Genomic DNA, 13,393 nt, shown 5'->3' with positions numbered 1-13,393 from the left:
AACTGTCACTAAAGTACTTACCTACCTTCAAATTTTACAACTGGCCGGGTTCATTCCCCAGTTCCAAATTCAATGTGTCCTAGACCCTTATTTACTTGTCGACATATTGTTTCAGGAATGATGAAATACAGACTGGAACTGCAACGTACCCAGAAAAACTAGGGAATGGGAAGAGATTGCAGTCGAAGCTCAGAACACAGTGGCACTGCAACCCCAAACGCCCATTGATACAGTTTCTCGAGATTAATTATGATGTGGTTTTGTACTATTCGGCTCTGATCTGTGAGCAGAACCAATGTGTTTATGTCAAACCTATGTAGCTTAGGGGAGAATGCCTGCTGGAAGGCAACTACAAAATCTGTTGAAATAATGCGATATAGATTCAACTTAAAGCTGTACTATCTCTTCATTGGACTTCTTGCATCTTTTCAAAAGATGGCAGCTGATTTTGGTAATCAGGTATCGCTTACTATTTGATTAGATGAAATCGTGGAAGTGGTTTCCCTCTTCCCATTTATTTCCTCTTGTATTGGCCTTCACCAGTTAAATATCACCCCACTATTTCAATAAAAAGCCAATGCGGGTGGGATCTCCTTAGTGCTGTCCAGTTGATAGCCCTGCTTCTGCTCACTTGCAACTTCATGCTGATATCTGCTTCTCAAAATATCTGAATATATGGTCACACAACGGTATAGGAACTGAACAGGGCACAAAATAGTATGACAAACGCTTCAACTGCTGCAATCCAATGAGGGCTACATTTGCAAACTGTTGTTATCACCAGGGTGTTCTTTGGTGCCACACTCAATATTCAGAATGACACTTAATATTTCTGCTAATCCACAATTATTCGAAGAGAAAATACTTTTATCAGCTTTATAAAAGCTAATTACTGCAGATGCTAGAATCTGAAACCAAAAGAGAAAATGCTGGAAAATCCCAGCAGGTCTGGTAGCATCTGTAAGGGGAAAAGAGCTGACGTTTCGAGTCTAACTGACCCTTTGTCAAAGCTTTGTGCAGAGTCCCTCAATCCTCCTGTTTGCCACCAATTACAAAGGAATTTAAGGAGTCCAGTGAGTCCAGCACGCTGATAGGGAGGAACCACGGGACGTCCAATACTGTCATTGAACGTCTTCCCTGGGACAAGGAGGAGGTCATTCAGCCACTTGAGACACTAACACATTAACAGAAGAGGCCATTGAAACACAATAGCAGGAGGTTGACATTGATGCTCCGAGATGACAATCCAATGAAACAGAGACTGCACAGGAAGACTTCTCCACATTACTCCTCCTGGCTCTGATGCTAATGGTACATACGTGTTACGTTAATATTGTTTGTGCCAAGTCACAACGAGGCATCTTTCATCTCAGAGAAGATAGGTTAGTGTTCGGTTTGGAAGTCAGAAGCGGGTGGGAATGTTTAACTCTTTCAGAGAGAGATTGTTGACAGACTTGGGAAAAAATATGACGCTCGATGCAGAGACACACAGCAACTGCGCATTGAGACGGTGGGAGACATTTAGAGCCTGAAGTTCTTACTCGCACAACATTGGGCTCTACGCAGCAAATATCTTACAGTCATAGAGTCCTACAGAACGGAGACAGGTTCTTCAGCCCAAACTGGTCCTTGTCGACAAAAATGTACATCCACGCTTACCGCATTTTCCTGCCCTTGAACCCACATTTTAAATATTTCCTTTCTATTTCTTTGTCCAAATGTGAAAACGCGAATTGCGTGAAAACATGTGTTATATTTCACGCTATCAATGTTTCGTTTCTGAATTAACTCTGTTGGTCCAAAGCACTCAAGTTTTAATATAAACACCTTTTATTCAGTTATAACAATCCAGACTAAAACCAGGTTTCCTTCACGCTTCCCGCATGGGACCATCACCAAAGAGATTATTCTGGTGAATCTACTTTACATTGTCCCTCTGTGGAAAGACGATCATTCCTTTAAATGATGGGAACATCTGTACACAGTGTCACAAGTATTGTCATAACAACACATTGCTACTATAGGAAGGCATATTCACCCCTATAGTTTAATAATTTTGCGACGAAGGACAGCACATCATGGAATGTGCAGATTACTTGCTGCCCTTTGTGAATTCTGTCATTGAGTCATCATGAAGGTCAACCAGTTCATTTTCGCCGAGACCACGTCAGATCCTCTAACCTTCTAGTAAATACAAAATTAGGAATGATCGTATATTTTGCCAAAACATTTCTCTACCTTGCAAACAGCACTGCTTCAAGCACAACTACATTATCAGCAACAACAAAGTTGCCAATGAAGACAGTTGGAGATGCTGGGGAGAACATGACCTCACGGTATTATTTCAAGGTTATTAATCTAGGAACCCTGGTAATGTCCGAAGTCACGGATTCGAATCCCACGACAGCAAATGGTGGAATTTGGATTCAATAAAATATCGGGAATGAAGAATCATACGAAACTATGAAACCTTTGTTGACGGTCGTAAAGAAGACCTACCTGGCTGTCTAACATCCTCCATGGAAGAAAATCTACTACCTTTTCCTGGTTGGACTGACATGTGACTCCAGCAGTGTGATTGACTTTGGAATTCACGTTGAAATGGCAGGCCAGCCACTCAGTTATATAACTTCACTACAAAGCTTCAAAGAAATGAAACCACATGTATCTAAGAACTGACTACTTACAACCCACGGACTGCAGTGTGTCAAGAAGGCAGCTCACCAACATTTTCTCAGGAACAATTGTGAAAGGAAATTAAATGCTGGCACAGCATCCCGTTAATGAACAAAAGAAAGTGATCACACTGAGGGAATAGAGGCAAAGGGACATATCTCACTTTAACAATGATTTTAATGTATAACCTACATGGGCACGATATTCTCGAAGATGGGAACAGGAGAAAAATAAATTAAATTAATCGCGTTTTTCATTTCCACTCTAACTGATTGTCAATCATTCCGGTTTTTGATTTTTCTTTAATCTCTCTCTTTCTCTTCCCATTCAACTCGCTCCTGCTCCACTTCAGAACAGACGTCCTTGTGACCAGCATCAATCATGCTATTCCCCAGCTGCGGTCAGTTCTGATCTATGGTCATCGGACTCACAGTGCCACCTGTGTTTTTTTTCACACGAGCCTGCCAAATTTGCTTAGATTCTCTGGCACTTGCTCGTCTTTATTGTTTCCTATATTTAGCATCATTCTTTCATTAATTCATAAGTAATGTTGTTATTATATGCGCTGCTCGGATCGCAGACGATTGTTGACCTCAGTAAATGCCATTTACTATGAAACTATTTCTTCAGATAGGTCCAGAGGCAAGCATATTTCTGTGGGTCTGCAATCAGTCTTAAGCTAGGCTAGGTAAGAATGAAAGATTTATTTTCCACACGATAGAAGTGAAAAATATTGAAAATTAGAGAAAATATTGGCAGTCTTATGGTTGATATTCGTGCAATTCGATTTTATTTCCAGTAGCTGCCATTTGATTTTACATACTCATATCATCTATGGTAGGATTTGAAACAGAGTCCTTTGTGTAATAACCTGGGCCTGCGAATTGCATCTCCAGTGATATTATGATTTTGACACAGTGTCTCTATCATCTGTGGGAGATGTGAAAACGTATCTTTCGTGCAATAGTCTTTCGTTGAGAATGACATCTCCAGAGATGTTACTACTCTGGCACAGTGCCCGTATCAGCTGTGGGATACTATGAAACAGTTCCTTTAGTGAAATATCATTTCCCTCTGAACTGCATTTCCAGCAACATCCTGACTCCGACAAGGTGCCCCTGTGATCTGTGGGAGGATATGAAACAGTGTCTTTACCGTAATAACCTGTTCGATTTGAATTTTGTCTCCAACGACATTAAACTCTGACACAGTTTCCTTCCTACCTGTGGAAGAAGTGAAACAGTACCTTTCTTTTAGTAGACTGGGACTCTGAAGTACATGTCCAGCGTTAATACTACTCCGACAGAGTGACACTGTCATCTATGGAATGATGCAAAACACAAAATTTAGTGTAATAACATTTCCCTCTAAATTATATCTCCAGCAACGTTACTACTCTAACACAGTGTCCTTGTTACTGTTGGAGGATGGTAAACAGTGTTTTTAGTGTCATAACCTGTTCCTTTGAATCACATCTCCAGCGATATTGCTACTCTGACACAATGTTCCTGTCCTCTATAGGACGATGCAAACTGTATCTTTCGAGTAAAAATCTGTCTGAATTATGCCTCCAGCGACATTAATACACTGACACAGTGCCAATATCGTCGGTGGGAGTGTGTGAAACAGTGTCTTTCGTGGAATAACCTTTCCCTTTTAATTATGTCTCCAATGACCTTACTACTCTGGCACAGTGTCTCTATCTTCTGCGAGAGGATGTGGACCATTGTTTTTAATGTAATATCCTGCGCCTCTCTATTACATCTCCAACGAAATTACTACTCTCAGACAACTGTAGGTGGGTGTGGAGCCGTGAATTTCGGAACAGGGCCTTTGAAATTTGGGAATGCGACCAGTCCTGTTCTCAGATGTTTGACAGGCGTGGGCGGGGTGGTGTGGGCCCTTCGCAAATATGTGATTATAAATGTCGTTTGCAATTGGAACTGATGGCAATTTTTTCCATCTTTGCCAAAGAAAGATAATGAAATTGCAAAGAAGTTCACCACAGGTGTTTGGGATTATGAAATTAATAGTGATGGAGAAACTTATCAGAAACACCAACAGTAGCGAGAATGGGGTAGTCGCCCAACGGAATAATCAGCAGTGCACCGAATATCGGATCTAATAATGTCGACCAAACCTAGGAAAGATAGAAAATAGCCGTGGATAACCTGCTGTCTCTGATTGCAGCATTCCAGTTTGCTATTCTCAGATCTGGATCCACTTTAGTCACTTCCCAGTTGATTGTTCTCAGATTCGGATCCGTTGTTGCAACATTGCAGTCTGCTACTCTCAAACTTTGATCCATTGTTCCAACATACCAAGCTACTGTTCTCTGACCTTGATCTATTGCTGTAGCATTCCAGACTATCCCCAGGGTCTGACTTCTCTTCTCGCTGTATCTGTAGCTGCTGATCCCTGTCAGTGTCGGAGGTCATACATCTACTGTTACAATGGGAGAAAACATTTCAAGAAACCCCTTACTAATAGAAAAGGTAAACCCTCCAGTGACAAAATTAGAATCCATGGAGACTGACATCAATCACAGTCACCGTAGAAACACTTCTGGTTAACTCCTTGCCACATGGCACATGTATTTGACAATAAGAACTGTACTGGAATGAATGCTGACATCGCTGTCAATTGGGTAAAAATAGTGACTGCAGATGCAGAAAACCAGATTCTGGATTAGTGATGCTGGAAGAGCACAGCAGTTCAGGCAACATCCGAGGAGCTGTAAACTCGACTTTTCGGGCAAAAGCCCTTCATCAGGAATACAGGCAGAGAGCCTGAAGGGTGGAGAGATAAGTGAGAGGAGGGTCGGGGTAGGGATAATGTAGCATAGAGTACAGTAGGTGAGTGGGGGAGGGGATGAATGTGATAGTTCGGGTGGGGAGTAGTGGATAGGTGGAAAAGAAAATAGGCAGGTAGGACCATTCAGAACAAGTCATGGGGACTGTGCTGAGCTGGAAGCTTGGCACTGGGGTGAGGTGGGGAGGGGGAAATGAGGAAACTGTTGAAGTCCACATTGATGCGATCTCTAAAGAAGGAGGCCATCTCGTTTGTTCTGTGCTAGAACTGGTCCTCCTGGAAGCAGATACGGCAGAGGCGGAGGAATTGGGAATACGGGATGTCATATTTGCAGGAGGTAGGGTGGGAAGAGGTATAATACAGGTAGCTGTGGGAGTCGGTGGGTTTGTAAACAATGTCGGTATCACGTCGGTCGTCATTAATGGAGATGGAGAGGTCGAGGAAGGGGAGGGAGGTGGCAGAGATGGTCCAGGTAAATTTAGGGTCAGGGTGGAATATGTTGGTGAAGTTGATGCATTGCTTAACCTCCTCACGAGAGCACGACGTGGCGCCAATGCAGTCATCAATGTAGCGGAGGAGGAGGTGGGGAGTGGTGCCGGTGTAATTAAGGAAGATCGACTGTTCGATGTAGCCAACAAAGAGACCGACATAGCTGGGGACCATACGGGTGCCCATGGCTACCCCTTTGGTCTGGGGGAAGTGGGAAGATTCGAAGGAGAAATTGTTAAGGGTGAGGACCGGTTCGGCCAAACGAATGAGTGTCGGTGGAAGGGTATTGTTGGGGACGTCGGGAGTTGAAGAAACGGAGGGCTTGGATATCCATAATGGAAATGAGGTGATGGGGGCCGTGCAAACGGAAGTCTTGGAGGAGCTGGAGGGTGTGGGTGGTTTCCCGAAGGTATGTGGGGAGTTCCTGGACCAGGGGGGATAGGACAATATCGAGGCAGGTAGAAATGAGTTCAGTGGGGCAGGAACATGCTGAGACAATGGGTCTGCCAGGTTGCTCAGGTTTGTGGATCTTGGGAAGGAGGTAGAACTGGGCAATGCGGGGTTCACGGACTTTGAGGTTGGAAGTTGCGGGTGGGAGATCTCCCGAGCTGATGAGGTTCTGTATTGTCTGTATGGTTTGGTGATGGTGGTGGGGTCATGGTCAAGGGGGTCATAGGAAAAGGTGTCCTCGAGTTGGTGTTTGGCTTAAGCGGTGTCGAGGTCAGTACGCCAGACTACACTGTGCCCCCTTTATCTGTTGACTTGATGGTGAGGTCAGGATTTGAGCAGAGGGATTGGAGAGCTGCGCGTTGTGAGGGTTAGAGGTTGGAGTGGGGGAGGGTGATAGACAGGTTGAGGCGGTTCATGTCCCGGCTGCAGTCGTAAATGAAGAGGTCGAGGGCGGGTAAGAGGGCAGCGCGGGGTGTCCAGGTGTATGCAGTGTGTTGGAGCTGGGGGAAGGGGTTCTCAGAAGGGGTCTGGAGTCCTGATTGTGAAAGTAAGCTCAGAAGCGAATGCGGTGGAAGAGTAGTTCAACGTCATTGTGTGTATTAAATTCATTGATGCGTGGATGGAGGGGGATGAAGGTGAGCCCTTTGCTGAGGACTGATCGTTCGTCCTCAGTGAGAGGAAGGTATGGAGGGATGGTGAAAACTCGACAGGGCTGGGATCTGGGATCTGGTGTGGATGTGGAACTGGGAGTTGGGGTGGAGCCTGAAACTGGAATGGGTGTGGTGGTGGGGGGAATGGGGGTGGAGTCATAATCTGGGGTATGTTCCCCTCAGGGTTCTGGGAGGCGGGGTTGGTGAGAGTGGGATCTGTGGGGAGCGTGTCAGCTGAGTGCAGGGGAGGGGCGCTGGTGTGGGTTGAAGTGGTAGTGACCACGGCAATGACGGGGCAGAAGTCAATGAGTGTGTGACATCAGCGGTGATGTGAGGGTCGAAAGTGATGTCAAGTGTGTTGCATGAGGAATTATGAGAGGCGGAAGTGGCTGTGGGAGTAGCCATGATGGGGACGGAAATGACATCATAAATCAGCGTGGTGATGGCAGCTGCAGCAGCCGCATGGCTAATGGCGTCCGAGATCGCAATTTCCCTTTCCACGTGATTAAAGATGCCCTCCAACGCATCTCGTCCACATCCTGCACCTCCGCCCTCAGACCCCACCCCTCCAACCGTAACAAGGACAGAATGCCCCTGGTGCTCACCTTCCACCAGACCAACCTTCGTATAACCCAAATCAGCCGCCGACATTTCCGCCAACTCCAAAAAGATCCCACCACCAGGGATATATTTTCCTCCCCACCCATTTCCGGCTTCGGCAAAGACCGTTCCCTCCGTGACTACCTGGTCCAGTCCACATTCGCCTTCAACCCACCCTCCCATTCTGGAACCTTCCCCTGCCACCACAGGAATTGTAAAATCTGCACCCACACCTCCTCCCTCACTTCCATCCACCAATATCATTTATTGTATCCGTTACTCCCGATGCGATCTCCTCTACATTGGGGAGACTGGACGCCTCCTAGCAGAGTGCTTTAGGGAACATCTCCGGGACATCCGCACCAATCAACCACACTGGCCTTTGGCCCAACATTTCAAATCTCCCTCGCACTCTGCCGAAGACATGGAGGTCCTGGGCCTGCTTCACCGCCGCTCCCTCACCACCCGACACTGGAGGAAGAACTCTTCATCTTCTGCCTCAGAACATTTCAACCCAGGGCATCAATGTGGACTTGAACAGTTTCCCCATTTCCCCTTCCCCCACCTCACCCCAGTTCCAAACCTCCAGCTCAGCACTGTCCCCACGACATGTCCTGACTTGTCCTACCTGCCTATCTTCTTTTCCACGTATCCACTCCGCCCTCCCCACCGACCTATTACCTTCATCCCCTCCCCCACTCACCTATTGTACTCTATGCTACTTTCTCCCCACTCCCCCAGCCCTCGTCTCACTTACCTCCCAACACTTCAGGCTCTTTGCCTGTATTCCTGATAAAGGGCTTTTGCCCGAAACGTCGATTTTACTGCTCCTCGGATGCTGCCTGAACTGCTGTGCTCTTCCAGCACCAATAATCCAGATCGCTGTCAATTGGTCTAATCTTCCATTCCCATTTTCCATCGTGACATTAGTCGGGAGGGAGAATGATGAATGTTTCTTATCGCTGGCTAGATGATTCTGCTGTGTTGTCCGTTTTCAATGCTACAATTGCCTAAATCCCATACCACGCCCCCCTCCACCGAAAAAAAACAATTACGATGTTGCGACTGTTCTAAGCTCTCCTTCACTAGGACAGGCACCTACCAATAGATTTACAGTGGGCATATTTGTCCTGAGGAGATACAGGAAGTGTGGATTTCGCTGGACATTCATCTCGGAGTTCTAATAAGGCAAGTTTGTATCTTAAATAAAGCCAAATGTGGCATGCTGTAACAAAGCTGCTCTTTTGACAAGGTTATGTTATCCTTGATTTTCTTTCAGGGAGGAACTAAACGACCCAAGTTTTAAGATGTTTGAATGGTCAGTAGGGGTCCATTTGTTTATACCCAACAGATACTGCCGTAGTCAGAAAGCTTTCAACGCCTGAGAAAGACTTATAATCAAGGGAGCATGGACACGTCTACAGCTGGGCATTTCATTTCAGTTCGGGAGTTCTTTGACAGAATATCACTTGAAACTGAACGCTCACGCCTCATTCTGCGCTTCTGACGAGTGTTCTTTTTGTGTCACGTATATTCTTTGTGCAAAGGGGTTCGTTTATTGGGATTTTTGCTCGTACTTTCAAACAACGTTATTACTTCAGGGTAGTCTGTCATGTTCTAAGAGGATAGTTTGTTCGGGTATACTGTTTTCGATTCGTTGTGTTTCATTCCGTATTCTTCAGAATGATTTCTGTTTGTTTAAACCTCTGCAGTCTGACCAGCTAATTCACTCCAGGAGTAAACACTGTACACTTACTTTCGGCAAAAAGATAAGTTTCTGCAATGGCTACCAGATTAAAAATGTTTTCAGGCGTCCGGCCTGGTCCATAATACATTGTGGGTTCAATGCAGGATTTAGGTAGCGAGTGGTAGGTGTTAGTGTCTTTTATTTCAGGTGTTCATTTGGTTGAGTAAAAATATCGTCGAACAGTAATGAATATTTCAGTCAGCAAGAAGATTTTGGAGGTGGAAGCAGTGACATTGGGGTTTTCACAAAAACCTAATAAGACCAAGTTTCTGGAATTAGGAGACAAGCTGGAATTGAAGCTAATTCCGAATATGAGGACAAATGGGAGGTTCTCGGCAGTATCTCACCTTTTAAATTTGCTGGAAATTCATCAGGATCTGTTGAGATGGCACAACCTCAAATGAAAATAGAGTAGCTTGAGCTGGACCCAGAAATAAAACATTTTGAATTCCGATTAAAATCAGAAGAGAAATCAAGAGAACGGTTTTAGCAGAGGAAATAGTAAAACAATAAATGAATTTAATTGAAGAAAAATGAAAAAGAAAAACAGAGAGCATTTATGACAAAAAACGCGCTCTGTTATGTAACGTGAGGTGAGAACGTCCAGAAAAAATTGAGAATTTGTGATAGGAGAACCGGACAAACTCTCAGCTCCGGGAATCTAATTTGTCCTTGTGAATGATATAGCTGATTGACCAGTTGGAGTGCTGCCTACTGTGGTTGAACAGCCAGTGGACACGCAGGAAACTGAAGCAAGGCAGGGCACTCATTCTGGAATCTTGCCTGATTGTGTTTTAACAAGGTCACAAATTCACCATTTGAAACAGGATAGAGAGGCTTCAGATAAGGAAGCTGACGTCGCATCAGCAGAGACTGTGATCATCTATTTGAGACAAAACAGGAACAAACAGGTGACCATGTAACATTTTAACTCAACTAAACTAACTTAGTTACATGAGAAAGATGAACATTTAAAGCATTGGTATCAAAAAGCATATACAGTGTGGCGGGGGGCGGCACTGGATGTATCTCTGGGTGTTATCATTTGAAAAGTCATGTCTTAGTGAGGAAATGCAGACAATCACATATTCAACCTGATGACAAATGGGCATGTATTCATCACATTATCTTTCCAGTGGGGTATGGAAGGGAGGTGCTCTGAGTGGCGCATGTGCAACCACTTGGAGGTCATTTAGGAGTTAGGAAAACACAGGCCAAAGTACAAAGACAGTTTCACTGGCCTCGATTGCAGAAGGATGTAGTTGAATTTTGTCAGACATGCCATGCATGCCAGAGAATTGGAAAACCACTGGCGATAATCAAACCTGCACCTTTCGTACCGATTCCAGTATTTGAGGATCTTTTTACAAGAATCTTAATTGATTTCTTCGGTGCCCTAACTCACACGAAAAGATGGAATCACTATTTCCTAACCATAATACATGTATTAATTGGTTTCGAGAGGCAATCCTATTATGCACTATTGCAGCTCAAAGAATTATTGACGAATTACTCAAATTTGCAATTAGAAATGGACTATCAATAGAGAAACAGTCAGATCCAGGTTCAAACTTCACATCCCTAGTATTCAAACTCCTTCTTGACAGCTTAGGTATAAAATAACTCAAATCTACATGCCATTCAGAATCTCATGGAGAGCTAGACAGGTGTCCTCAAACATTAAAGACGATTTTGAAGCATATTGTCAAGGCTGTCCCGTGAATTGAGATAAAGGAATTCCGTTTGTATCTTTTATGATCAGAGATGCACCAAATAAATCGTCCAAATTCAGTCCATTTGAATTCGTGTTTGTACATGAATTGAGAGGAACGTTAAAATTGATAAAGGAGAAATTCGAAAGTCAGTATGCAGGGACCACAGAATTGGATATTGTGTCAAATTTTAGGGAGAGATTAAACAGAGCTGGGGAGTTTGCGCGACCGCATTTTAAACCATGACATCATGCAAATAGATAGCTAACGGGCAAGAAATCAAAAATTTGAAATTTTGTTCTCTGGATTAAGGTGATATTGTTACTTCAATTGACACGTGAACCTTTAAAACTAAGTTTTTGTGTACACATTCAATTCTAAAGGAAATTGATGAGGTGAAAGTCTTGTTAGGAACTCCAGACAGAAAGGAATCTCACAGGGTGTATCATGTGAATAGGCACATATGGTGTGTTGATTAGGAAGGAAAGCATTTGGAGAAGATGCTAATGATTACAACACAGAAGGAAGAACGAAGGTCAAGCAAAACTGAATTGGACATTCCTCAATTTTAATTTGACAATGAGTAAATTGTGAAAACTTCGGAAAAATGATTGAGTTACGTTCCTGAGAAAAATCAAAGTGACCTGAAAGAGTTATCACTAAAATATAGGTACATATGCAGAAACAAACTTGAAAGCACTCATATTATTGTTCTTGATGTAGACTTAATTGATGATGTTCCGATTAACCAGCATCCTTACAGGCGTAACCATCTAAGGTTGTCACAGGTTCGGAAGGAGATTCAGCGCATGTTCCAAGAGGAAATACTTGAAGTGAATATGTAGTGACTGGAGCTCATTCATAGTCATGCTACCAAAGCCAGATGGTGACCAAGGTTCATGTGTGTACTATGGCGAAGTCAATGCAGTTACAATGACCCTTGCACGTTCAATTTCGCGGTTGCAAGATTGTGTTGAAAAGGTAGGACAAACAACTTACATTTCTAATTTGGACTTGCTCTGAGAATACTGGCTGGTAGTTATGTCACAAACCAAAGGCAATTTCGGCTTTCATAACGCGAAATCGACTGTATCAGTTTGAAATCAAACTGTTTGGGATTAAAGACTCTCAGAACACAATACAGTAATTGCCAGATTACCAAACTCTCTTGCATTGATGACGATGATTTTTCATGCCTCATGGAAGGAATATTTGCAACATTTGTGAGACGAGTTCAATCGACTTCTTTGTGATAAACCTGGCCATAGCTGAATTTGTCAAAGGCCAAGTCACCTTCCCGGGCCGTGTTATTGGACACGGACAAACGTCCCCAGAGATGCGAAAACGAAGGTAATTGTGTAATTTCCCACTCCATCGTTTAAAAGAGTTGTACTAAGTCTCCTGGGATTGGGTGGATGTAATCGAATGTTTTGTCGAACTTTAGGTATGTGTCTGCTCCACTCCCTGAGTTGCTCAAGAGAAGTAAGGATTTTCAATGTGCAGGGGACTGACAAATGGCATTTGACAATCTCAAACTGTGTTGACATCTGGCCTGGTGTTACACAAGGCCTTTCAGTGTGAGTGTGGATGGAAGTGACGTGGGTGTTTGTGGTTATTTTTGCAGAAAGACCACAAGAAGATAGAAATACCTATCGGATATTTCTCAGCAGAAATGTTAGACAGCTGAGAAAGAGACTTTGAGCTTGGGGCGAACATTAGAACATTTCAATGTTTATATGCACCAGCAACGCATCTGAGACATTTTTATACATTATTCATAACTCATTAAATCTTGTGGAGGAATTGAAAGACAAAAATGTAAGATTGTTTAGGTGGAACCTGGTGTAACCGCCATTCAATTTGAAAACTGTGTAAGCGACAGGTCGTGAAAAAGTGTTTGCTGTCCAATAGTCAAGACCTGAATGAGTGATTAATGCGTTCAGTGGTGGGAGTACGACAGTCTAAATCCGAAGTTCGTTGTACATATTTGCATATTTACAGTCAGTGAATATACGTGTGTTTTAGAGTACTAACCAAACATTGGGCGGTTTTGACGAATGAAGCGTTCTTTGGATATTGATGGTCAATTTTTAGGTGGGTGGGGAGTGTCGAAAAGCTGGGCTTTTTACAATGTTATGATGTCCTTGAATTTTTCAGAGATTTCCAAACCAACCCAAGTATCCAGCATGTCTGAAGTTTGAATGGATAACTGGGGCCCTTTTGTTTATACCTAGCAAATAATGTTTCATGCAAATGAC

This window comes from Chiloscyllium plagiosum, unplaced genomic scaffold, assembly GCF_037043375.1.
Source record: "Chiloscyllium plagiosum isolate Xiang-an unplaced genomic scaffold, Cpla_swu_hap1 HiC_scaffold_42, whole genome shotgun sequence".
NCBI classification, from domain to species: Eukaryota; Metazoa; Chordata; class Chondrichthyes; order Orectolobiformes; family Hemiscylliidae; genus Chiloscyllium; species Chiloscyllium plagiosum.
Note: the sequence above shows the minus strand (reverse complement) of the source record.